The sequence below is a fragment of the Vipera berus genome, assembly GCF_964194415.1.
Source record: "Vipera berus genome assembly, chromosome: 4".
Taxonomy (NCBI): domain Eukaryota; kingdom Metazoa; phylum Chordata; class Lepidosauria; order Squamata; family Viperidae; genus Vipera; species Vipera berus.
In genome coordinates, this window is record NC_138206.1 from 79,746,382 (window position 1) to 79,772,493 (window position 26,112).

General features: G+C 49.5%; 1 protein-coding gene across 1 annotated transcript in view; it reads left to right on the plus strand.

Moving 5' to 3' along the window:
- Positions 1 to 894: 894 nt before the first annotated feature.
- Positions 895 to 26,112, plus strand: part of LOC308667242 (P2Y purinoceptor 8-like) — a gene marked incomplete at its 3' end in the record, with an annotated part of 49,416 nt that continues 24,198 nt past the window's right edge. The window contains exon 1 of the mRNA XM_081326382.1: positions 895 to 974. The remainder of the gene's footprint in view (positions 975 to 26,112) is intronic.

Genomic DNA, 26,112 nt, shown 5'->3' on the forward strand with positions numbered 1-26,112 from the left:
TGCCAGAGCTTCTTATACAGGGATGCATCTAATAGACAGAAAAATACGGTAATTCTTCCCACCTGTTGTGTAGTGGGTCCTTTGGAAACAGGAGGTAAGACAAGAGGGTTCAAACAGGAACATTGCTTTATTGTAGTAACAGGAACAGAACTGAGAACAGAAGCTTCTACGCAGCTACTTATACGGTTGGCCACTAGGTGGTGGCCAATAGGTTTAAAGGAACCTATTCCCGCCCCAGACCCAATCATTGATCGTCCTGGAGACTGCATGTCTGGACAGCCAGTGACTGTTACACAGACACCCTAATTAAGCAATCTCAAGCAGCATTCAAAAACATGTGAAAACAGTTCAAGTAAAAGGCCCAATACATTGCACCACCCATGCTAATTTAAGTTGACATTGAATAAGTTGTTCTTCTGATCCCTGATCTTCTCTTTTTCTAGGGCAAGAGGAGGTGATAATAAGAAAGGAAAGGAAGTAGACGTTTTGCAATAAAGTACATAGTGCAATACAAGACACTTTATTATAAAATTTTACAGAGTCAGAAGCAGATAAATAAACAGGTGAGTTTGTTACTCTTTTGTGTGTTTAATGGTTTAAAAATGTTTTATGTTACTTTTGATTGCTAAAATGTTACATAGTGCAATCTATTTGTATGGCAAAATTCAGTTGTGTTACACAGGCAAGCTGCTTTGGCATTCAAACGTCTAAAAGATAAGATCAAGTAGTGAACATTTATATCCTTTAAAATGTGTATTATGTATTGCTACTAAAGCTGTTATTCATGTCTAAGCACACAAGTTTATGTGTACTTGTGTGTGTGGCATTAATAATTCAAACTTATTTATCCAATTATATCTGTCTTTCTGTTTATCTACATATCTATCAGTTGGAGGTTTCTTCAACCAAACAACTTCAAGACATATTTGAAATTGCAACTGCCAGAATTTCAAATCCACATTTGAGTGCTAAATGTCAGTGTGAAAATTTACTCTACTCTTATTTACTAAAAATTTAGAGGCATGAAACAGCTCTTTTGCTAATTAAGTTGCACAAAAAATGCTATTTTTGCTCATTCAGAAACAGGTCTTTGTTGCATAAAACTCAGTCTTTGGGACCAACACTTTTATAGGCTATTAGCATATAAATTTTAATATAATAATAAATTTCATCTCTTTCTTTCTCTGTCTGTCTCATTTGGATTTCTTTGAATATGCCCACAAACATTTTTACCATCCACAGAAGTTTTAACCAGCTAGAAGGTTTTGACCAGCTAGAAGGAAAATATCTGCCTCATTGTCCTTAAGGTGGCATGGGGCTGGTGATGAGGGAAGTTTTAACTTATTAGACCAGCAGATATAGTCATCAGTCACCTTAAGGACAGTGAGGCAGATGTTTCCCTTTTAGCTGATGATGTTTGAGAAAAATGGAGGGAAGCAAAGCTGAGGGGAATCTGCCAATCCCTGTTGTTAATGCACACCATATGGCACCATTTATATGACTTGTTTTATTTATTTATTGTTTATTAATCTAATTTATATAGCCACACATCTCATAAGAAGGGACTCTGAACAGTATACAATTTGGAAGCAGGATTGGTGGGGCAGCAAATATTATATCAGTGTAGCTTATTCGGAAGAGCCCTGACTTATGTAAATCACTGGCAGCCACATGCATGTCTAGAAATCTACAGGAAGACCTCAAAGAAACCAAACCTTCATCCAGGCTGTGGTAGCTTCATAGTTTCGATAAATCTATCCCGCAAGGTACTTCAAAGCATTATAGTGAATAATTGCATGGACCTAATAAATGGAATGGTCTTATAGGCTATGGAAAGTCCTATAAGCTATGGAAGGACACACAATGTCTTAAATGCTTGTCTTTGCAGCACCTGTATCAACCTAGCTATTCTGCTAAACATGTGATTAAGCTTGAGTTCTTACTACTATTGGGTTTCTTTTACTATGTTAGTTTTTTATAATTTGCTTTTCTAGGTCACACAATACATTCTTGTTAGCTCATAGCTCATAGCACCAAAAGGACTGTTTTCAGCAAAAGAAAGCAGGATAAAAATCTTGAGGCTTCAAATGTATCACCTGAAGTATCTGCTTCAGTCTTCCTGTTGATTTTGTTAGTAATCTTATCTGCTAATCATCTGAGGTTTGATCAGGATCTTCCTGCAATAGTGGCATTTCTCTGAACAGAGTGTTCTTCTCTTTGTACTTCAGTTTCTCCAGGGCATCCAGCCATTTGGAGCTAGAGAGCTCTCCACTTGTATAATTATGGATGAGGAGTTACTTTCAGACTTTCTTGTAGGTGCTGACTGATTAAGCGCAGTTTTGAAAATCTTTGGTTAGAAGAAAAAGAAGGGAAGGCTCCATAGGCCAATCTTTTCCTTTTTACAATCCTATAATCTCTTAATTTGGGGTAGACTTGGGACAACTGAATGGAGATGAGCATTTACGGGTAGGATGCCCTCCCTGATGCCCCCATGGCATATGCAGCAGATATTTTCTCTTTACACCCTGAGAGAGAAATATCTGCCACTACCTAGGATTGAACTCTCAACCTTCTGAGTGGGAGGACTGAATTCTCAACTGTCACCACAGGGCCACCACACTGTTCAGGTCAATCATAATATGTTTTATTAATTTTCTTGAGAAAATGTTACTGTACATAGGAATCTGGAAGTTGAATCATGGCAACTGGACTTCTTTCCTTTTTTGTTTGAAATGTTTCGCTGCTTATCCAAGTAGTCTTACTTGGATAAGCAGCAAAATGTTTCAAACCAAAAAGAAAAGAGATCCTGTTGCCAAGACTCAAGTTCCAGACAGCTCCACCTGGATGACAGAGAACCTTCATTGACATATGTACTTAGGGATGTTCAAACGAGAATCAAATGAGTAAGCAGGTGTTTACAAGAAAATGGCAATCTGTTTAGAGAGATTTATGAAGACTGACTTTGACTATGGGCTCTGACCTTTGGTATTTGGAAAGAAGTGCTCTGTAATAGGAAGTGAATGAGAGTGCTAATTAGTTCAATGTTCTCTCTGAAAGCTTTTGAATCCCTTGGGACAAGTAAATCTTTAGTTTACTCATGGAGGTATGGAATACTCATCCATTCTTAGTGAAATAGTGTGAAGAAAGATGATGTCCCAATGCCATGTACAACACAACAACTTAGTTCCCGTTTTTATTTTATTTTCATTTGTTTTGTTTTTGCATGTAACAATAACAAGAAAATTGAGTAATTTCTTAATATTTCCAAAACATGTCATAATCATACTGAGCTCAGCAAATAAACAACAAGCCATACAAGCAATGTACCCCACTACCCTTGTTCTCACACTATATTCTAGCCTTCCTATTATATAAGTTCTAAATAAACCCCAATAATACAAGTTACTTATTTAAAATATACTTGGAATTTCTGTATAGGAATTAAATATTAACAATTAATAGGGTTTCCCCAGATTTTTAATCTGGAATCCTATAGACTGCATATATAAAATAAATAATTTACATCCCCTTCTGAAATATATATGGAAAAGAAGATATGCAACGTTACTGTACTTGATAAAAGAAAAAGATTTTAAGAATAGTTAGGTGCAGCAATGAAAAAAAGTTTGTGGAGCCAAGTCACACATATGGATAGAATCAGGATTTAATGCATTTCTCTTTCTTTCTTTCTTTCTTTCTTTCTTTCTTTCTTTCTTTCTTTCTTTCTTTCTTTCTTTCTTTCTTACTTTCTTACTTTCTTTTATTTTTATTTATTAAATTTATATAGGTAGTCCTTACTTACAACTGTTGGTTTATTGACCATTCGAAGTTGCAGTGTCCCAGGGTCATATGATCCCCTTTTGCAACCTTCTGACAAGCAAACTCAATGGAGAAGCAAGATTCATTTAGCAGCCATGTTACTAACTTATTGCACTGATTCACTTAACAACAATGGTAAGAAAGGTTGTAAAATGAGGCAAAATTCACTTAACAAATGTCTCAGTTAGCAACAGAAATGTTGGGCTCAATTATGGTCATAAGTCAAAGATTATCTGTATTCAGTTAAATTAGGTTAAGCCTTATTTTATTTTCATTTTTTAAAAAGTTACATTACATGATGTGGCTTATAGAGAATGAATGAGAAGTGATTTACAAAACAAATACTTAAGGAAATGCAAATGGATTGAAAGAAGGAGAACACTGAGCAAGAAATGGATGCAGTCTTTGAGAATCTCCCAAAGAAGTAAGACAGAAAGACAGGGTTGGTATAAACTAGGTGTCATTAGATTTTTTTGCTTTTTCTCTTTGCTTAGTACTACTTACTGTTTCTCTATGCTTTGCATCACCCACAAAAGGTATAAAGGTAAAGGTAAAGGTTCCCCTGCACATGCGTGCTAGTCGTTTCCAACTCTAGGGACCGGTGCTCATCTCCGTTTCAAAGCCGAAGAGCCAGCGCTTGTCCGAGGACGTCTCTGTGGTCATGTGGCCGGCATGACTAGACGCCAAAGGCGCACAGAACGCTGTTACCTTCCCACCATAGTGGTCCCTATTTTTCTACTTGCATTTTTACGTGCTTTCGAACTGCTAGGTTGGCAGAAGCTGGGACGAGTAACAGGCACTCACTCTGTTACGCGGCACTTGGGATTCGACCCGCCAAACTGCTGACCTTCTGATCGACAAGCTCAGCGTCCTAACCCACTGAGCCACTGCGTCCCCACAAAAGGTATAGCAAGGTATAAATGTAAGCTTATTTGGATGGTTACTGTTAAGTCGTGAGCTCTTGATGACATGAGGCTGAGTACAGGATAACTCATACTTTATTCTTGCTGGAACTGTACTGAAACTTGGGCTGCAACCAGCCACAATATATAGTCTAGCCCAGGGCTTTTCAACCTTTTCACCCTGTTGTGATTCAGGGTCAGCCTGTGGGTTCGGCAGTTGGGTCGGACAACTCAGAGGAGGAGGAGGGTGTTGAAGACCTTGCTGAGGGGGTTGAAGATCTTGCTGATGATAGACCTCAGGAAGGCCCCTCCCACTTGGTCACCATGGAGACCCAGCTGTGTGAGCCTGACAGTGTGGATGAAGATGACCCACAGCTGGCCCTGTTCAAGGACGCCCGACGCAGGAGGCAGTTAAGTAGGAGTAAACAGAGGAAGGCAATGGGGCTTCTCGGAAGGAGGCAGAGAGAAGCCACGCCCTGAACTCTTTATAAGGGGAATGTGTGGGGAGGGCTGGTTTGCTGAAAGCAACCGCTTGGATAGTGTTTCAAAGCTCCTGTATCTTGGTTCATGTCTTGTTTGTTTTTGTAGTAATAAATTTGGCAGACGTAATTCCAGCCTCTTGCCGTTTGTAAAGGGGTTGCCTTTTCTGCAGGGCCGGTAGCAGGCTGGTAGAGAACAGTTTGCTTTCAGCCTCCCACCCCTTACTAATATTATGGAGCAGCTACGTGCTGAGAATGCCCAGCTCACCCAGCAACTCACTTTGCTGGCAGCTCAGGTGGCTCAACTGCAAGCTCAGGTTCATGCTGCACCCCCACCATCACCCCTACCCAGGAGAAAATGCCAAGTTGCAATGCCGGATAAATTTACAGGCACTCCAGAACTGTTTCCTGCTTTCCTGGGACAATGCCAGCTCTTTATCAGCGTGAGAGCAGCTGATTTCCCCACTGACCGGGATAAGGTGGGGTTTGTGTTAAGCCTTCTTTCGGGTGAAGCAGCTCGTTGGGGCACGCCTCTGCTGGCTCAACCTAGCCCATTGTTGGACAACTTTGTGGGGTTTTGTGATCATATGCGTCTGATGTATGAGGACCCTATTAAGACGCAGACTGCTACTCGATGCCTGAAAGCTCTAAGGCAGGGTCAACGCCCCCTACAGGGCTATATCAGCGATTTTCGGCTGCTTAGCCAGGATTCCGCCTGGAATGAGGCTGCGCTTGTGGATGCCTTCCAGGATGGATTGTCGGAGGAGATGTTGGATGAGCTGGCCCGTGTGGATATTCCCTCAGACCTGAATGGGCTGATCCATCTCTGCCTGCGGATCGATGCTCGGTTGCAGCAGCGAAGGAGTCGCCGTGCCACCCCACAGACCCCTGCAGCCCCTGTTGTGCGTGAGCCCCCAGTTCAGAGGGAGGAGCCAATGGAGCTGGGTGCCGCCAGGTCTCGTCTATCAGTGACTGAAATGAACAGACGACGATCGGGGGGGTTGTGTTTTTACTGTGGGGACCCTGGGCATTTGGCTGCTTTTTGCCCAAAGAAGCGACAGAGGGCATCAGTGACCGAGCCTGCCCCGAGAAAGTCCCCTACTTTTCTGTCGGGAAACGCCCCGAGCCCGATCTAGACGGTGTGATAGATCGGGCGTCCCACAACAACACTGAGCAACGTCTTTCCGATGCTGCCTGTGGACCTCCACGGCATTTGATTTTGGAGGCACATCTGATCCTTCCTGGCAAGCCAGAGGGGATTCCAGTCCATGCCTTAATTGACTCTGGGGCCACCACAAATTTTATGGACTCAGCATTTGTGGCCAAATGGGCTGTTCCCCAGTGCCCGGTGGATCCGCCCATGTTAGTGGAGACTGTCAATGGTCGAGTGCTCCTGTCTGGGCCTATTATGGCTGCCACGCAACCATTATGTATGGCCATCAGTTCCCATGTGGAGGCCATCCAGTTCTATATCACCTCAGATCTGCACTTCTCTGTGGTCTTGGGACTGGCGTGGCTCCGGGCGCATGACCCACAGATCTATTGGTCACAGAACCTGGTCACCTTCCCAAGCTTGCAGTGCGTGGACCACTCCCACCATATCTGTGCCGGCCAGGTGGAGGGTTTCCCAGGGGTTTCCTTGCCTCCCGAACTGTCCGACTTTGCTGATGTGTTCAGCGAGACAGAGGCGGATCAATTACCCCCGCACAGGCCCTATGACTGCCCCATTGATTTAGTCCCTGATGCACCTCTCCCAGTGGGGCGTTTGTACTCCATGTCGGACCCCGAGTTGGCTGCATTGCGGGACTTTCTGGAGAAGAATTTGGCTCGCGGTTTCATCCGGCTCTCGTCCTCGCCAGTGTCTGCACCCGTGCTCTTCGTCAAAAAGAAGTCAGGCGAATTACGGCTTTGCTGCGATTATAGGAAACTCAACGCCATCACAGTGCGCAACCGTTACCCGCTGCCCCTCATCCCCAAACTCTTGGACCGACTCCGAGAGGCTAAGATCTTCACGAAACTGGACCTGCGTGGAACTTACAACCTCGTCAGGGTTCGGCCGGGTGATGAGTGGAAGACGGCGTTCGGTACTCACTATGGACATTTTGAGTACACGGTGATGCCGTTTGGCCTGACCAAAGCCCCCGCTGTGTTTCAGCATTTCATGAATGACATTTTCCAGGATTTGTTGGATCAGTTAGTCGTGATCTACTTGGACGACATCCTGATCTACTCCCCGTCGTGTGAGGTGCACCATCAGCATCTCCATCAGGTCCTGCAGTGACTCCGAGAACATCGGCTGTTTGCCAAGTTGGAGAAGTGCCAGTTCTACCGGGTGACCATCGATTTCCTGGGTCACCGCATTTCTCCTGAGGGCATCGCCATGGAGCCGAGTAAGGTTGAGTCTTTGCAGAGTTGGCAACCCCCGCGTCGCGTGAAGGATGTTCAGCGACTTCTTGGGTTCGCCAACTATTACCGAACTTTCATCCCTGGGTTTGCTGCCTTGACAGCCCCCCTCACCCGGCTCCTGCAGAAGAAGACTCAGTTCCAGTGGAACGCTCCAGAACAACAGGCTTTCCAGACTTTGAAGGTAGCCTTCATGAAGGAGCCCATCTTGAAGCATCCTGACCCGCAATGGCCATTTGTTGTGGAGGTGGACGCCTCCGACATTGCCATTGGGGCGGTGTTACTCCAGGCAACAACGCCCAGCGGTACCCTCTTCCCTTGCGCGTACCATTTACGAAAACTGAACCCTTCGGAGCGCAATTATACAATCTGGGAGAAGGAGCTGCTGGCCATCAAAGCGGCGTTCGAGGCCTGGAGGCATCATCTGGAGGGAGCGCGGCATCAAATCGAGGTCCGGACGGACCATAAGAATTTGGAAAGCCTGCAGACCGCTCGGAATTTGAACCAACGCCAGATCCGGTGGTCTCTTTTATTTGCGAGGTTTGACTTCCGGGTTCGGTACATACCTAGCGGGCACAATCAAAGAGCGGATGCTCTGTCCAGGAAGCCCGAATATTCCCGAGTGGAAGACAAGCTTCTGCCCAGGACAGTGATCCCCATCGAGTCTTTTGCTGCGGTGCGGGAGCCGGTTGATATACGGGCTCGGATCCGGGAGGCACAGTAGCAGGAGGTGTGGGTGGCTCAGCGGAAGGAGGAGGTGGGGCCATATTCTCCTTGGACGGTCACGGATGGACTCTTGTATTATCGTGACCGGCTCTACGTTCCGGGAGGGCCACTCAGGGGACTCATCCTCAGCCAGTGTCACGATAACCCGGCGGGGGGCATTTTGGCCTGTTCAAGACCCTGAACCTGGTCTCCCGTACTTTCTGGTGGCCCCGAGTCCGACACGACGTCCAGTCCTATGTTATCTCCTGCATCCCATGCAGGCAGGCCAAGTCAGCGACAGGGGCCCCGCCTGGATTACTGCAGCCTTTGCCAACACCCAAAAGACCCTGGGGGGCTATGTCCATGGACTTTCTCACGGATTTACCCCCATCCTCTGGTTTTACGACAGTGTATGTGGTGGTGGACATGCTGACCAAGATGGCGCACTTCATCCCCTGTCGCGGCTTATCATCAGCCCGCGCCACTAGTCGTATGTTCATTCAGCAGGTGTATGTGGTGGTGGACATGCTGACCAAGATGTTGCATTTCATCCCCTGTCGCGGCTTACCGTCAGCCTGCGCCACTAGTCGTATGTTCATTCGTTTCCAGTACCTGATTGAATGGAAAGGTTACGGACCAGAGGACTTCACCTGGGAAGACGCTACCGCCGTTCATGACCCTGCGTTGGTGACCGCTTTTCATGAACAATTTCCATCCCGACCGCATCCGGATCGGCAGACCCGGGGGAAGGGCCCTGCGGTGAGGGTTAGTGTTGTGATTCAGGGTCAGCCTGTGGGTTCGGCAGTTGGGTCGGACGACTCAGAGGAGGAGGGGGGTGTTGAAGACCTTGCTGAGGGGGTTGAAGATCTTGCTGATGATAGCCCTCAGGCAGGCCCCTCCCACTTGGTCACCATGGAGACCCAGCTGTGTGAGCCTGACAGTGTGGATGAAGATGACCCACAGCTGGCCCTGTTCAAGGATGCCCGACGCAGGAGGCAGTCAAGTAGGAGTAAACAGAGGAAGGCAATGGGGCTTCTCGGAAGGAGGCAGAGAGAAGCCACGCCCTGAACTCTTTATAAGGGGAATGTGTGGGGAGGGCTGGTTTGCTGAAAGCAACCGCTTGGATAGTGTTTCAAAGCTCCTGTATCTTGGTTCGTGTCTTGTTTGTTTTTGTAGTAATAAATTTGGCAGACGTAATTCCAGCCTCTTGCCGTTTGTAAAGGGGTTGCCTTTTCTGCAGGGCCGGTAGCAGGCTGGTACAGAACACACCCATTGTACCACTTTTAGGATATGGCAACATCCGAGCACCACCAGTCACCTAGCAAGATGTCAAAAACATGATGACACCCCCCCCAAAAAGGGAAAAAGTGATGAAGTACAGGTAGTCCTTAGCTTACAATAGTTCGCTTAGTGACTGTTCGAAGTTACAATGGCACTGAAAAAAGTGCCCCTCAAGCCACAGCCGAGCAACACACCTGCCTGCCTGCCCGGCGGCGCTCTTCCTCCTGTCCAAGGTTTTCATTGTGAGCATTTCTGTTGAAGATTGGCAGCAGGGGTGGGGTGGGGGTGTGTTGGTTTTTATCCCCCCCATCTGCTGGGTGGTTGCAGCAAGTTTTGGTCACTTCACATGACTCTGGGACACTGTGACCGTCATAAACGTTGAGTTGGCTCGGGAGTTCATGGCTTCCATGACAGCCATGGGCCTGACTCAAGTAATTCAGGTCCCGACTCATGCGGGGGGGTCACACTCTCGACCTGGTGTTCCTGTCCGGACAGTGGTTGGATGATCTAGGAGGGGGTTCACCGGTCATTGTTCCCCTGTCATGGTCCGACCATTATCTCCTGCGTCTGGTCTTCCGTTATGCTACCCCCCACTGCTGGGCGGCGGAACCGACCAGGTGGTTCCGCCCCAGGCGCCTAATGGACCCGGAACGGTTCCAGATGGCGCTTGGGTTTATACCCATCACCCTCACTCACAGCCCAGTTGATGCCTTGGTTGATGCCTGGGATAGGGCAGCCGCTGAGGCACTCGACTGTGTTGTACCCTTGCGACCCCTGACCCGGCGCAGATCCCGTTGGGCGCCATCGTTTTCTGTGGAGCTCCGGGAGATAAAGCGTCGGAGACGGGGTCTAAAGAGCTGTTGGAGATCCACCCGATCTGAATCTGACCGATTGCAGTTAAGAACCTTTATAAGGTCTTATCTTGTGGTGATGAGGACGGCGAAGGCTAATTACTTCGCTGCCCTTATCGCGTCCGCAGATAATTGCCCGGCCGCCCTGTTTAGGGTGACTCGCTCCCTTCTTAACCAGGAGGTGAGGGAGGATCCCTTGCAGGGGCGGGCCGAGGAGTTTAGTCATCATCTGATGGACAAAATCGCTCAGATCCGGGCCGCTTTGGACTCTGACTGGGCAGAGTCTGACGTGGAGGAATCGGACGGTCTTGAGCATGTTATCTGGACTGAGTTCGATCCTGTTTCCTTTGATGATGTGGACAGGATGATGAGGAGGCTGAGCTCCACCACCTGTTTGTTGGACCCGTGCCCCTCTTGGCTGGTTTATGCAGCTCGGGATGAGACACGAGGCTGGTTCCAGACAGTAATAACTGCTTCCTTGAAGGAGGGTGTCTTCCCCGCCTCCCTGAAGGAGGCAGTGGTGGGACCCCTCCTCAAGAAGCCTGCCCTGGACCCAGCTGTTTTAAATAACTATCGTCCGGTCTCCAACCTCCACTTTCTGGCGAAGGTTGTTGAGAGTGTGGTGGCTCATCAGCTTCCTCTGTTCCTGGATGAAACTGATTATCTGGACCCGTACCAATCGGGTTTCAGGCCTGGGCACAGCACGGAGACGGCATTGGTCGCGCTGGTGAATGATCTCTGGTGGGCTCGGGACAGGGGTTGTTCCTCTGTCCTAGTCCTATTAGATCTCTCAGCAGCTTTCGATACCATCGAGACCATGGTATCCTACTGCGGCGTCTCAGGGGGTTGGGAGTGGGAGGCACTGTTTTGCGGTGGTTCTCTTCCTATCTCCTGGGCCACTCGCAGTAGGTGTTGACAGGAGGGCAGAGGTCCACCCCGAGGCCTCTCGTTTGTGGAGTTCCTCAGGGGTCAGTTCTCTCGCCCCTCCTGTTCAACATCTATATGAAGCCGCTGGGCGAGATCATTCATGGTTTCGGGGTGGGCTATCATCAGTACGCTGATGATACCCAACTTTTTTTCTCCACCCCAAACCAACCCAGCGATGCCCTTGCCGTGATGTCCCATTGCCTGGAAGCGGTCCGGGTCTGGATGGGGAGAAACAGGCTTCGTCTCAATCCTGCCAAGACTGAGTGGCTGTGCATACTGGCATCTCGGGTCAACCAGACTATTCCATCTCTAACGATGGGGGGTGAGGTGTTACCCCTCGTTGATAGGGCTCGCAACGTGTGCATCCTCCTGGACTCGTGGCTCAATTTTGAAGATCATATAGGAGCCGTGACCAGGGGGGCTTTTGCCCAGGTTCGCCTGGTGCACCAGTTGCGACCCTACCTGGACCGAGATGCCCTATGCACAGTCACTCATGCGCTCGTGACCTCCCGTTTAGACTACTGCAACGCTCTCTTCATGGGGCTGCCCTTGAGGATCACCCGGAGGCTTCAGCTGGTGCAGAATGCGGCTGCGCGAGTCGTGATGGGGGTCTCCCGATACTCCCATGTAACACCTCTACTCCGTGAGCTGCATTGGCTTCCGGTTGCCCTTCGGGTGAGATTCAAGGTACTGGTGATGACCTATAAAGCCCTAAATGGCGAGGGTCCAGGATATTTGAGGGAACACCTGCTGCCAGCATCAAGCTCCCTTCGTCCAGTGCACTCCCACAGGGAGGGTCTTCTCAGGGTGCCGCCAGTTAAAGATTGCCGGTGGGTAACACCCAGGGGTAGGGCCTTCTCAGTGGGCGCGCCTGCCCTTTGGAACCAGCTGCCCGTGGAGCTTAGGACTGCCCCCGACCTCCGTTCATTCCGCTGGGACCTGAAGACCTGGCTCTTCGAGCTCTCTGGCCCAGGCTGAGAATTTTTTAATTTTTAATTTCAACTGGGTTTTTATTTTTCCTCAGGGTTTCATTTAATCTTTTTTAATTTGTTTTAACTTTTGTATTGATTTTCTTTTAAATATCCTGTAAACCGCCCTGAGTCCTTCGGGAAAGGGCGGTATATAAATCTAAATAAATAAATAAATAAATAAATAAACATGAATCAGTTGCCAAGCATCTGAATGTAAATCAGAAGACCCTGGAGATGCTGCAACATTCCAGCTGATTGGTGCTTCTTCAGGGCTCAGAAGCACCAGGATCAGTGCCCAGCTCCAGCTGGAGCCTGGCGCTGATCCTGGCACTTCCGCTGAGCCCTGACAACCCTGGAGCTCCAGCAGTCTCTCGCTCAGGCTTGTGCGGTGCTGCCACCAATTCAGCTCATTCCCCTCCCCTGCTACCACTTTTCTAGGATGGTTGCGTACCACCTGCCAGGTGCCAATGTACCACAGGTGGTACCCATACCACTGGTTGAAAAGCTCTGGTCTAGCCCCTAGACGGCAGCCAATGGGTTTGAACCCACTCTTGCTGCTTGGGGCTAGCCAACTGCAGGACCAGAGACAGCCAATCTGGTTTGCTGGACAGCCATTGGCTGCTCCAGCAATGCACATGGTGTATCACCACAAGCCCAGTACATAACACCCCTCCCCTCTTAGATCGAACTATAACAACCGCAATTACTCTTGACAGTTGTCAAGACTTATTAATCAACTCACATACAACTGTAGTGATAATAATAAAAATAATAAAAATAATAAAATCACTGTGGCTACAATGAGATTAAACAACATCTAATGAACAGGTTTCTATTGCAGAAAAGAGCAGTTTCACAATGCACTAATTTCTGTAGTTAGTGGTAACAAGTTTTACAACAATATGCATCACTTTATTTTACAATGTAATCTGTGAGGTACGCAGGAGGCTTGTGTGGCCTAGAGGAACGCCTTGGAGTTTCCATCACTTTGTGGTCTACCATCTTACCCAGTGGGCTGGGTAGACCCATGTCCCTTTGTGCTCCAGTGTCAAGGGGATTCGAAATGCTCTGGCTGGCCTCACCAGGTTGGCCCATCCCAGAGTCAGTCTGTTCAGCAGAGTAGGCACAGTGGTTGCTGAAATTCGGTTGGCTCGCTTCGCCAGGGGGTCCATGTTGCACTCCTGTGCTACCCAGTTCTTCCTCAGAATCCATCTCCTCTGAAAAGGAAAAACCCTGGTGGTCCAAGTGAGGGCTGGCTTGGTTGCAAGTTTGAGGAACTTGGGAGGGACTTATGATGCAGTCCTCACTTAGTGGCTGTTCTGGAAACCTTTTCCTGAGTTGATCGATATGCCTTCTGACAACTCGCCCTCCCTCCAACCCCACTTCATAAGATAGGGGTCCAGATGCCTTGGTTATTTGACCAGGAACTCATAAATTCCCTTGACCATAGTTCCTGGCCCAAACCCAATTGCCCATGTGCAGCCCCCTCGGAGATTTTGGTCGAGAGGCTTCTGCTGCCACTCTGTCTGGATGCAACCTGTCCAGTTTAGTAATCAAATGCCTCCCCCAATGTAGTTCAGCAGGACTTTTACCTGTAGCAGTGCAGGGTGTAGAATGCTGGCAGAGTAAAAAATCTGCCAATCTGTGATACCAGTCACCTGTGACAATGCGCTTGAGTGCCTCCTTTGTTGTCCTCACCATGCATTCGGCTTGTCCATTAGAAGATGGATGAAATGGTGCAGACGTTGCATGTCTGATGAAATTAGCTCTAAGAAAACCCTGAAATTCAGCAGCAGTGAATTGGGCCCCATTATCAGAAACTAAGACATCAGGCAACCCATGTGTTGCAAAGAGTTTTCTCAGCACCTGGATGGTCCTAGCAGTAGTCATGTTAGGAACTGGAATTACTTCCAGCCATTTTGAGTGGCTATCCACTACTATCAGGAAAAGCTGCCCCTGAAAAGGCCCAGCGTAGTCTATGTGAATCCTAGACCAGGGAGTGTGCGTTTCCTCCCACCTGTGAACTGGGGCCTGAGGCATTTCAGGCCTAGATTGCTGGCATATATAATAACCATGGGCTTGACCCTCGATGGCCTTATCAAGGCCAGGCCACCAAAGGTAGCTTCTAGCTAAGGCTTTCATTCTGACAATGCCTGGATGTCCTTTATGTAAGGAGTGTAAGACCCTGTCTCTTAGGGAAGTGGGAATTATGACTCTGTTCCCCCATAAAATGCACCCTTTATGTGCAGACAACTCATGCCTCCTGACAAAATAACTTTGAAATTCAGAGCCTGGGCTTTTTTCCAACCAGCCCGTGTATACCCATGACAACACTCTACTCAGTATTTTATCTGTGGCAGTTTCAGCAGCAATATCCCCTGCATGGAGAGGAAACTCAGGTATGTCCTGTATGGACAGTATTCTAGCAGCAGGAGCTGGATCTGGATCCATTAGTGGCAGTGGTAGTCTACTGAGGCCATCAGCATGGCCCATTTCCTTTCCTGGTTTATGAATTAATTTGAAATTGTATGCAGACAAAAAAATAGACCATCTCAACATTTTTGGAGATGGTATGAGGGGGGGGTTGTTTGTTGTGAACAGTCCCAACAGAGGTTTGTGGTCAGTGTAGACAGTAAAATCCCTGCTATATAAATAATCATGAAATTTTTTAACTCCAGCAACTGTGGCCAGGGCCTCTTTGTCAATCTGGGCATAGTTGTGCTCAGCAGAGGACAAGGTCCTTAAGTAAAATGCAATAGGGACCTGTTTCCCATTTTTCTCTATGTGGCTTAAGACTGCCCCCACCCCATAGGGAGATGCATCACATGCAAGACATACAGGTTTAGACTCTATGTAATGAGTTACAGTGGACATTTCTGATAGAAGTGCTTTCAAATCCTGGAAACTTTTTTCGTGTAAGTAGTCCATTTCCAAGGGGCTTTTTTCAAGTAGCCTGTGGAGGGACTCTGCTATTGCTGCCTTATGAGGTAGGAATGTGTGATAAAAGTTTAGAAGACCCAGAAATGCTTGCAGCTCTCCTTTTGATTTGGGCCTAGGAGCCATTTGAATGGCCTTCATTTTAGAATCAGCGGGGTGAATACCATTAGCATCAATGCGGAAACCCAAGAATTCTGTTGATGAGACCCCAATACTACACTTGTTCTTTAATTTGAGGCCTGCTTCACGAAGCCTCTGCAAAACAGCCCTGAGCCTTCTGGCCAACACTTCTGGGGATTCCCCAGCAATAAGAACATCATCAAAATAAGGGCAGACGCCCTGGATACCCTTAAGTGTACGTTCCATAATCCCTTGGAAAATACCCGGTGCAACACTGACTCCAAACTGTAAGCGTTTGACTTTGAATGCCCCTCTGTGAGTCACGATTGTTTGAGCCGTGGCTGTGGCCTCGTCAACCGGCAATTGCTGATAGGCCTGTGCTAAATCAAGTTTAGCAAAAATGGTTCCCCCTTGCAAAGAAGCTAAAATATGGTTGACCACTGGAACCGGATAAGCATGCTGCTTTAGGGCCTTATTCAATGTGCATTTATAATCAGCACAAGTGCAAATTTCCCCGTTGGCCTTAAGTGGAGTGACAATAGGAGTTTCCCACTCCCCACCATCAACAGGCTGTAACACGCCCTGTTCTACAAGCTTATCAATTTCGCAATCAATTTTATGTTTTAAGGCAAAGGGGACCCTGCGAGGTTTAACCCTGATTGGGACAATGTTAGGATCTAACTTAAAAGAAATTGGCGGGCCTGTGTAAGTCCCTAGGGTTGAATCAAAAACATCCGTGTATTCCTTGCACACTGACATGAGGTCTGCCGTTTGTGTCTAGTTTATGCCAGTAATCTGAATACCTAACGCATCAAACAAATCAAGTCCAATGAGACTTGTTCTCTGGCCCTCTACTACTATTACATCCAGGTGCCCCCAAAACCCTTTAAATTTTACTGATACGGTGGCTTCACCCTTAACTTTAACGTAAGCATTTTGAAAATCTGTTAAAATGATATCTGAGGGTCTTAGTTTGGCCCAATTGTTACTACGCCTACACACAAAGTTGTATGTGTCTTGCGAAATGATTGAGACAGCAGAGCCGGAGCCCAACTCCACCTTACATGGTACTCCTTGTAGCTCTACTAAGAGCTTAAGTTTAGGCTTGAGGGGACATCAAGCCCCAGTGTGGCAAATGCTTCTCCGGCTTCTGAAGAATCCCACACTATCTGGACCCTGGGCTCCAGTACCTCTCCTAGTCAGTTCCTCCGACTGGTGTTTGGGTGGCCGGTCTCTCTGGCGGGCTCTGTAAACCATCGCGATGTGGCCAGTTCTTCCACAAGCTCTACACGTGGCCGAACAAAATCTGCAGTTGGCGTGAATATGGTTGCCTCCATACCCCTTATATCTCAGTAAGAGAACTGCCTTGTAACCATCCTCTCGCTGGTTGCTGTTGCAGTGTTGCGCATTGGGTTGCCTTTGGAGTTTGTTGATTTCAGGTTCTTCTTCTGACGATTCTCTGGCGCATTTGGCAACCTCAAGATGGACCGATTCTTCGACTTTTGAAGGTTTGGTGGGCTGAACTGTCTGCACTGCGCCCCCAGCGGCTTCGTCAGCCATCACCTCGTCCTGTGCCTCAGAAAACGTTAAACTGGGTCTAGCAAACAGTCTCTGCTGAAAGGTTCTGTCCTGAAGGCCACAGACAAGCCGGTCTCTTAGTCATTCTTCTAAGTTTGAGAAGTTGCAAAGGCTGTCTAAGGCCTGCAATGAACTCCGAAGCTGTCTCCCCAGGTAGCTGCACTCTTTGGTCAAATTTGGGCTGGAAGTGCCTGGTTAGCTTCTTCTTAAGGTCTGCGTATGAGACTGCTTCAATGGGTGTTGGCGCGAAAAGATTCTCTGCCAAATCGAAGGTTGCTGGGCCGCACACGCAAAGCAATATTGCAGCCTTCAGACCTTCCTCCATGATCTGATTTGCTCTCAGATAGTTCTCTACTTGTGAAAGGTAAGATGGCCATTATTCTGGATGCTTCACATCAAATTCTCTTAGTTTGCCAACCTTTGGCATTCTTCCTTCAAATTCCTGCGATCTTCGGATCCTGCTTCTAGGCTCAGGGAATGCATCCACTGAGCGCGAGGCCGCTAGTGTGGCTTGCTAGCTGGCCTAGAGAGGGGGGGGGAAATGCCTCTTCCCTCCAGCGTGTGCTGCTTATTGTGTAGTGGGTCCTGGAGTGCAGGGAGGATGCTGAGACGATGAGTACAGCATGGCAGATCTTTATTAGGCGGAAGTGACTGTACTGGGAAATAGGGGTAACCTGCCCTCCTTTTATACCTGGTCAGGTGAGCAGCCAGCCAATGGGTTTGAACCTCTGTTTCCCACTGAAATGGTTACAGTTCAACGTCCCCTGGTGGTGACTACTATGTAAGTGTGTATGTGTTCTCTTCACCTGGATACATAACACCCCTTCCCCCTTAAAAGACAAAACAATCCCCTCAAACAGCGGTCCCTATTAACACACATAGTTCGATAGGTACGCAGGTGGTCGATGAACCCAGGATGAACGTCTTAGGGGAACTTCCCCCATGTCTTGGATGGCAGAGTCAGTGTTTGAGTCCTGGTTGACTGTTTCCTGTTGACCCACCCTAGAGTCTGACCTCGTGGCTGGGTTGTCGCTGCAGTCCTGGTCATGTTGTTGTCCTGGTCAAACAGGGCTTACTGGCAATAGTACTGGGTCAGTGAGGTCCTCCTCGGGCTCAGGTTCAATTGTTTGTCGGTGGGGTTGGTAGTGATGATTTGAGCTTGATGATGGGTAGTCTTCCAGATGTTTGCTCTATGACCATTCAGGAACCCATTTCCTGACCTGGTCTATGTGCCATCTGACCTGACGACCCCCCTCCACCCCTACTACATAGGATAAGGGCCCTGTTTTCTCAACCACCCCCCCCCCAGAATCCACAAATGTCCCAATCCATAGTTCCTGGCCCAGACCAAGTCACTAGGGTGTAACTCCCTAGGGCTTTTGGGTTGCTCAGTCTCCGAAGCCACTGTGTCGTGGTGAAGTCTTTCCAATTTGGTGATGAGGCATCTGCCCCACCGGAGTTCTGCCGGGCTCTTCCCCATTGCTGTGCATGGTGTGGTGTGTTGGGATAGTAGGAAGTCCACCAACCTGTGATGCCAGTCACCAATGATGATGCACCTGAGTGTGTCCTTGGTTGTTCTCACCATGCGTTCAGCTTGTCCGTTACTCGACGGGTGGAAGGGCGCGGATGTGACATGTCTAATCAAATTCACTGTCATGAAGGCCTGAAATTCAGCAGCGGTAAATTGAGCCCCATTATCCGATACCAAAACGTCAGGCAGACCATGTGTGGTAAAAAAGTCCCCTGAGCACTTGGATTGTTCTGGCCGTGGTCTTGTTGGAGACTGGAACTACCTCCAACCATTTGGAGTGGCTATCTACCGCTAATAGGAAGAGCTGCCCCTGGAATGGGCCAGCGTACTCTATGTGGACCCTGGACCAGGGTGTGTGTGTGTGGCCTCCCATTTGTGGGCAGGCACTTGGGGCATCTCAGGTCTGGACCTTTGGCAATTGTAACACCCGTGTACCTGCTCTTCTATTGCTTTATCTAGCCCTGGCCACCATAGGTAACTCCTAGCTAACGCCTTCATTCACACTATACCGGGGTGCCCCTCGTGTAAGGATTTCAAGACTCTATCCCTCAGTGTGTCTGGTATAATGACCCTACTACCTCAGAACAGGCATCCCTTATGGGCAGACAATTCATGTCTTCTTATGAAGTAAGCCTGGAATTCCGGGCCTGGACTCTTATCCTGCCACCCTGTCAATACCCATGACTGGACCCTGCTCAGGATTTTATCTGATGCAGTCTCAGTTGCTATGTCCCTTGCATGGAGAGGGTATTCCGGTAGCTCTTGGATTGCCAGTATCTGTGCAGCAGGCACCGGATCAGGTTCTGTGTTAGTCATGGGTAGCCTACTTAACCCATCCACATGGCCCATTTCTTTCCCTGGTTTGTGAACCAGCTTAAGGTTGTATGCTGATAAGAATATGGACCACCTGAGCATCCTTGGGAAGAGAATTTGGGGGGTTTGTTTGTCCATGGTGAATAACCCTAATAGAGGCTTATGATCTGTGAATATAGTGAATTCCCTACCATAGAGGTAGTCATGGAATTTTTTGACCCCAGCCACTATTGCCAGGGCCTCCTTGTCTATCTGGGCGTAGTTCCTCTCTGCCCCGACAAGGTTCTGGAGTAGTATGTGATGGGCACCTGTTCCCTGTTTTCCTCTAGGTGGCTCAGTACTGTGCCCACTCCATAAGGTGAAGCATCGCAAGCAATGCAGATGGGCTTTGTTTCTATGAAGTGGGTGACTGTAGACCTGCTTGAAAGAAGTGCCTTTAATGATTGGAAGCTTTTTTCGTGGACGTTGGTCCAGCTCCATGCAGCTTTCTTATCTAGGAGCCTGTGCAAGGGCTCAGCTATTGCTGCCTTGTGGGGTAAGAAGGAACGGTAAAAGTTGAGCAGCCCAAGGAAGGCTTGCAGTTCAGCCTTGTTCTTGGGAGTGGGGGCCATCTTAATTGCCCTCACTTTGGATTCTGCAGGGTGGATCCCACTGGCATCTATTTTAATTTAATTATGGGACTTATATGCCACCCTATCTCCCGAAGGACTCAGGGAGGCTAACAACAATAAAACAACAATAAAAACAATAAATACAAATATTAAAAAAGATTAAATTTACAAAGCCCCATTATTTACTAAAACCAATAAAATAAAGCAATATTAAAACCCCCGTCTTCAGTCCAGGTCGGCCAGTTGGAAAAGGTATGTCTTTAGGTCACGACGAAAGGACCGGAGATCTGGGGCCATCCAAAGTTCTCGGGGGATCTGATTCCAAAGGGCAGGCACTCCAACAGAGAAGGCCCTCCCCCTGGGGGTTGCCAGCTGACATTGTCTGGCCGATGGTACCCTGAAGAGACCCTCTCTGTGTGAGTGCACAGGGTGATGGGAAATCATTCCTGGCAGCAGACGGTCCTGTAAATATCCAGGGACTAAGCCATGTAGGCCTTTATAGGTAAGAACCAGCACCTTGAACCTCACCCGAAGGGCAACCGGCAATTAATGCAGCCCACGCAGGAGGGGTGTAATATGGGAGTATCGGGATGCTCCCATCACAACCCGCGTGGCCGCATTCTGCACCAGCTGAAGCCTCCGGGTGGTCTTCAAGGGCAGCCCCATGTAGAGAGTGTTGCAGTAAACTATACGGGAGGTGACGAGTGCATGAGTGACCGTACGTAAGGCATCTCGGTCCAGATAGGGGCGCAACTGGCACACCAGGCGAACCTGGGCAAATGCCCCCCTAGCCACGACTCCTATATGATGTTCTAAATTGAGTTGTACATCCAGGAGGACGCCTACGTTGCACGCCCTATCAATGGGAGGCAACACCTCTCCCCCCATAACCAAAGATGGTAAATCTTGGACAACACGAGATGCCGACACGTACAGCCACTCAGTCTTGGCCGGGTTGAGCTGGAGCCTGTTCTTCCCCATCCAGATTTGTACCATTTCCAGGCAACGGGACATCACGTTGAGGGCATCACTGGGTTGGTTCGGAGTGGAGATGAAAAGCTGGGTATCATCAGCATATTGATGATACCTCACTCCGAAACCACGTATGATCTCACCCAGTGCCTTCATATAGATGTTGAACAGGAGGGGAGAGAGGACCGATCCCTGAGGCACCCCACAATCAAGGGGCCTCAGGGTTGACCTCTGTCCTCCTGCTAACACCGTCTGCGAATGGCCCGAGAGGTAGGAGAACCACTGTAAAAACAGTGCTTCCCACTCCCAACCCCCAGATACGTCACAGCAAGATACCATGGTCGATGGTATCAAAAGCCGCTGAGAGGTCCAATAGGACCAGGACAGAAGAATAACCCCTATCCCGAGCCCACAAGAGATCAGCGACCAGTGCGACCAATGCCGTCTCTGTGCTGTACCCGGGCCTGAAACCTGATTGGTACAGATCCAGATACTCAGTTTCCTCCAGGAACAACGGGAGCTGCCGTGCCACCATGCTCTCAACAACCTTTGCAAGGAAGCGAAGGTTGGAGACAGGACGAAAGTTATTTAAAATAGCTGGGTCCAGAGCAGGTTTCTTGAGGAGGGGCCTCACCACTGCCTCCTTCAAGGCGGCAGGGAAGCACCCTTCACTCAAAGAACCATTGATCACTGCCTGGAGCCAGCCTCGTGTAACCTCCCAAGCCGCATAAACCAGCCAGGAGGGACACAGGTCCAATAAACACGTGGCGGCACTTAATCTACCCATGATCCTGTTCACTTCATCCGGAATCACAGGGTCAAACTCCTCCCAGATAATATTGGCCAGACCTGTCGCTTCCCCCTTGTCAGATACTGTCCAATCGGAGTCCTGATCGGTCCGAATCTGAGCGATCTTGTCCAGCAGATACTGACTAAACTCCTTGGCCCGTCCCTGCAAGGGATCTTCCCCTGTCCCTTGATTTAAAAGGGAACAGGTCACCCTAAACCGGGCGGCTGGGCGATTATCTGTGGACGAAATGAGGGAGGCAAAGTAAGTGCGCTTCGCCTCCTCCATTTCCACAAGATAAGATCTAGTGAAAGACCTTAACTGTGCTCGGTCAGACTCAGACCGACTGGATCTCCAAACGCTCTCTAGGCCCCTCCTCTGGCGCTTCATCTCCCGTAGGTCCACGGAAAACCATGGGGCCAACCGGGACCTGCGCTGGGTCAGAGGCTGCAAAGGAACAACGTGGTCGAGAGCCTCAGAAGCACCCTGTTGCCAGGCATCAACCAAGGTCTTGACCAGGCTGTGGGAGAGGGAGGCAGGAATCAAACCAAGCGCTGTCTGAAACCTTTCTGGGTCCATCAAGCACCTGGGGCGGAACCACCTGGTTGGTTCTGCCTCCCAGCAGCAGGAGGTGGCATGACGGAGGCCCAGCCACAGAAGATGATGATCTGTCCATGAAAGCGGCTGTACAGATGGAGAAACCCCACTCAGATCATTAAGCCACTGCCCGGAGATAAAAATAAGGTCGGGCGTGTTTCCCCCCTCATGGGGTGGGGCCTAAATAATCTGGGTCAGGTCCATGGCCATCATGGAAGCCATGAACTCTCGGGGGGCCCCCGATGCCCCCCCAGGGAAGGAAGGTTAAAATCCCCCAGCACCAAAAGTCTGGGAAATTCCACCACCAATCCCGTGAGAGCGTCGAGTAGCCCGGGCAGAGCCGTTGCCACGCAGCTGGGAGAAAGGTACATGAGCAACAGGCACAACTGACCACCAGGGCCCCACCTTAAGAGGAGGGACTCACATCCACCTATCTGAGGGGCAGTGGCCTCCCACGGACAAAGGGCCTCCTTGATAACAACCGCCACCCCACCGCCCCTACCCTGAGCCCGAGGCTGATGCAGCACATGGAAACCTGGAGGGCATAAATCAATCAGAGGGACTCCTCCCTCTGAGCCCAACCACGTCTCCGTGGATGCCACCCCAATGCTGCATTTGTCCCTTTTTAATTTGAGACTTGCAGCACGTAACCTGCTTAAAACTGCCCTCAGTCTTTCAGCCAGTACTTCTTCTGTGTCCCCTGCAATGAGGACATCATCAAAATAAGGGCATACCCCTTGAATGCCCTTAAGAGTCCGCTCCATTACCTCCTGGAAGATGTCTGGGGCTACACTGACACCAAATTGCAGGCAGTTAATCTTGAAGGCTCCCTTGTGTGTTATGATTTTTTGCGCTTCTGCCGTCTCCCTGGTAACCGGCAGCTGCTGGTACGCCTGCACAAGATCTAGCTTAGCAAAGAAGGCGCCGCCTTGGAGGGAAGCGAGAACATGGCTGATGGTTAAGGGCCCGATTTAACGTACATTTATAGTCGGCGCAGATCCTGACCTCCCCGTTAGCTTTGAGAGGGGTGACTATGGGGGTCTCCCACTCTACCCCTTCTACTGGCTGTAGGACTCCCTGTTCGACTAATTTGTCTAACTCCCCTTCTGTTCTGAACCAGCCAACTACCGGCCTTGTAATAAGGCAAACCCCTGTTCAAGTAGTAGAGACTGGAGAGCGTCTGAGGCTGCAAAGCGACTGCCAAGTTTAATTCACAAGCAAAACAACAGAACAAGAAACACAAGAACTTGAATCCTCAAGCGGAAGGGACGCTTTCAGCAACCAGCCCCTCCCCAAACACTCCTTTTATTTAGAGTTCAGGGCGTGGTCTCCCTGTGCCTCCTCCCGAGGAGTCCCACAGCCTTTCTTTGTTTGTTCCTGCTCGACTGCCTCCTGCGTCGGGCGTCCTTGAACAGGGCCAGCTGTGGGTCATCATCCTCCGCACTATCGGGCTCACGCAGCTGAGAAGAGGGCCCCGGCTGAGGGCTCTGCGAAGCCTGCAAGCCATCATCAGCCGGTTCGTCTCCCACACCCTCCTCCTCCCCCTCATCTGAGTCATCCGATACATCCGAGCCGGCTGCCGGGCCCACAGGCTGGCCCTGAGTCACAACACCTTCTATCTTGTGTTTAAGCGTGAAGGGGACTCTCCGGGGTTTAATCCTAATGGGAAGGATGCTGGGGTTTAGTTTAAAAGAGATGGGGGCCCCAGTGTACCTGCCTAGCTTGTTATTGAATACATCTGCAAATTCTTTGCAGATGGATTCGCTGCTGCTTCCCTGGGTCCTGTAAATGCCTGAGATCCCTATGCCTAGTGCCTCAAACCAGTCCAGCCCAACTACACTAGTTCTCCAGCCCTCAACTACGATAATATCCAAGTGCCCTTGGAACTTCTTAAACCGCACTGAAAGGGTGGCTTCCCCCTTGATTTTTACTGGGGTGTTGTGGAAATCAGTGAGGATAATGTTTGAGGGCCTCAATTTGACCCATCGCTTGCTCCGGCCGCAAATGAGTTTGAAGGTCTCATCCAAGATGACTGAGACCGCAGAGCCGGAGTCAAGCTCCATTTTACAGGGAATGCCCTGTAAATGGACGTCCAATTTAATTTTGGGTTTAAGTGGCCGTTGGGCCCTGGTTCAGCAGATGGCCCTCCGGCTTTCAAAAAACCCTATGCTGGTCGGTTTCTGGGTCCCGGTACCTTTCCGTGACGCGTCCTCTGGCTGTAGCTCGTGGAGGCCCTCTCGGAAACGGCTACGGCAGACCGCTGTGATGTGGCCTGGTTTTCTGCAGGCCCGACACATGGCCGACCGGAACTTGCAGTTTGTCTGTGCGGGGTCTCCGCCGCAGCCTGCACATTTTGGGAAGGGAATTGCCTTCCGCTGGTTCTCCCGGCTTCCTCGATGTCGCTCCCGTTGTTCCGGCCTCCGCCAAACCTGGTCGATGTTGGTCTCCTCTGCTTCTCCGCTCCTGCCATGCACAGCGTCTTCGAGGTGGATGGATCCCCCTGGGCTGCTGGGTCGGGGGGTCTAGACGGCTTGCCCTGTGCCACCGGCTGCCTTGTTGGCCAAGATCTCGTCCCGAGCATCTTGGAGGGTTAGGTTGGGCCTTGCAAACAGCCTCTGTTGCAGGCGTTTGTCACGTAGGCCGAACACGAGCCGTTCGCGCAGCCTCTTGTCCAAATTGGAGAACTTACAGAGGCAGGCGGCCTGCCGCAAGGCCACAATGAACTCCAATGCTGATTCACCCGGCCGTTGGACCATCTGGATGAACTGGAACTGCCAGGCCAGCTCGGACATTCATGGCTTGAAATGCCCGCTCAGCTTCTTGGTGAGATCTTTAAATGAGACGGTCTTGATCACCGTCAGCGAGCATAGGCTTATGGCCAAATTGTAAATGGTGGGCCCGCTTACGCAAAGCAGGGTCACCGCTTTCAGGCCATCTTTGGTGATCCAGTTTGCCCGGAGGAAATTTTCAACCTGTCCCAGGTGAGAGTCCCACTGTTCGGGGTGATGGATGTTGAATTCTCGGGGCTGGCCGATCTGTGTCATCTTCTGTGTCCGGCTTCCGAGAATCCTGCTCCACCGATGTGGCCGCTAGCGTGGTGACTAGCCGGTCATTGGGGGGGAAGATGCCTCTTTCCTCCAGCAAGCGATGCTGTCCCCTAGTGACTTTCAGCTCTTAAGGTGAAGCAGGATCCTACCCTCGTTGCCACTATTGTGTAGTGGGTCCTGGAGCACAGGGAGGACGCTGAGACGATGAGTACAGCATGACAGATCTTTATTAGGTGGAAGTGACTGTACTGGGGAATAGGGGTTACCTGCCCTCCTTTTATACCTGGCCAGGTGAGCAGCCAGCCAATGGGTTTGAACCTCTGTTTCCCGCTGAAATGGTTACAGTTCAACACCCCCTGGTGGTGACTGCTATGTAAGTGTGTATGTGTTCTCTTCACCTGGATACATAACACTGCTGGCCCCTCGTTGACTTCAGCTCTTAATCGGCGAAGCAGGATCCCACCTTTGTCGCCACTGTTAAGTTGTGAGCTCTTGGGTGCAGGAATGATGACACGAGGCTAAGTACAGGATAACTCATACTTTATTCTTGCTGGAACTGTACTGAAACATGGGCTGCAACCAGCCACAGTATATAGTCTAGCCCCTAGGCGGCAGCCAATGGGTTTGAATCCACTCTTGCCGCCTGGGGCTAGCCAATTGCAGGACCGGAGACAGCCAGTCTGGGTTGCTGGAGAGCTGTTGGCTGCTCCAGCAATGCACATGATGTATCACGACAAGCCCAGTACATAACAGTTACTCTACCATTTTTATGCATTTCCCA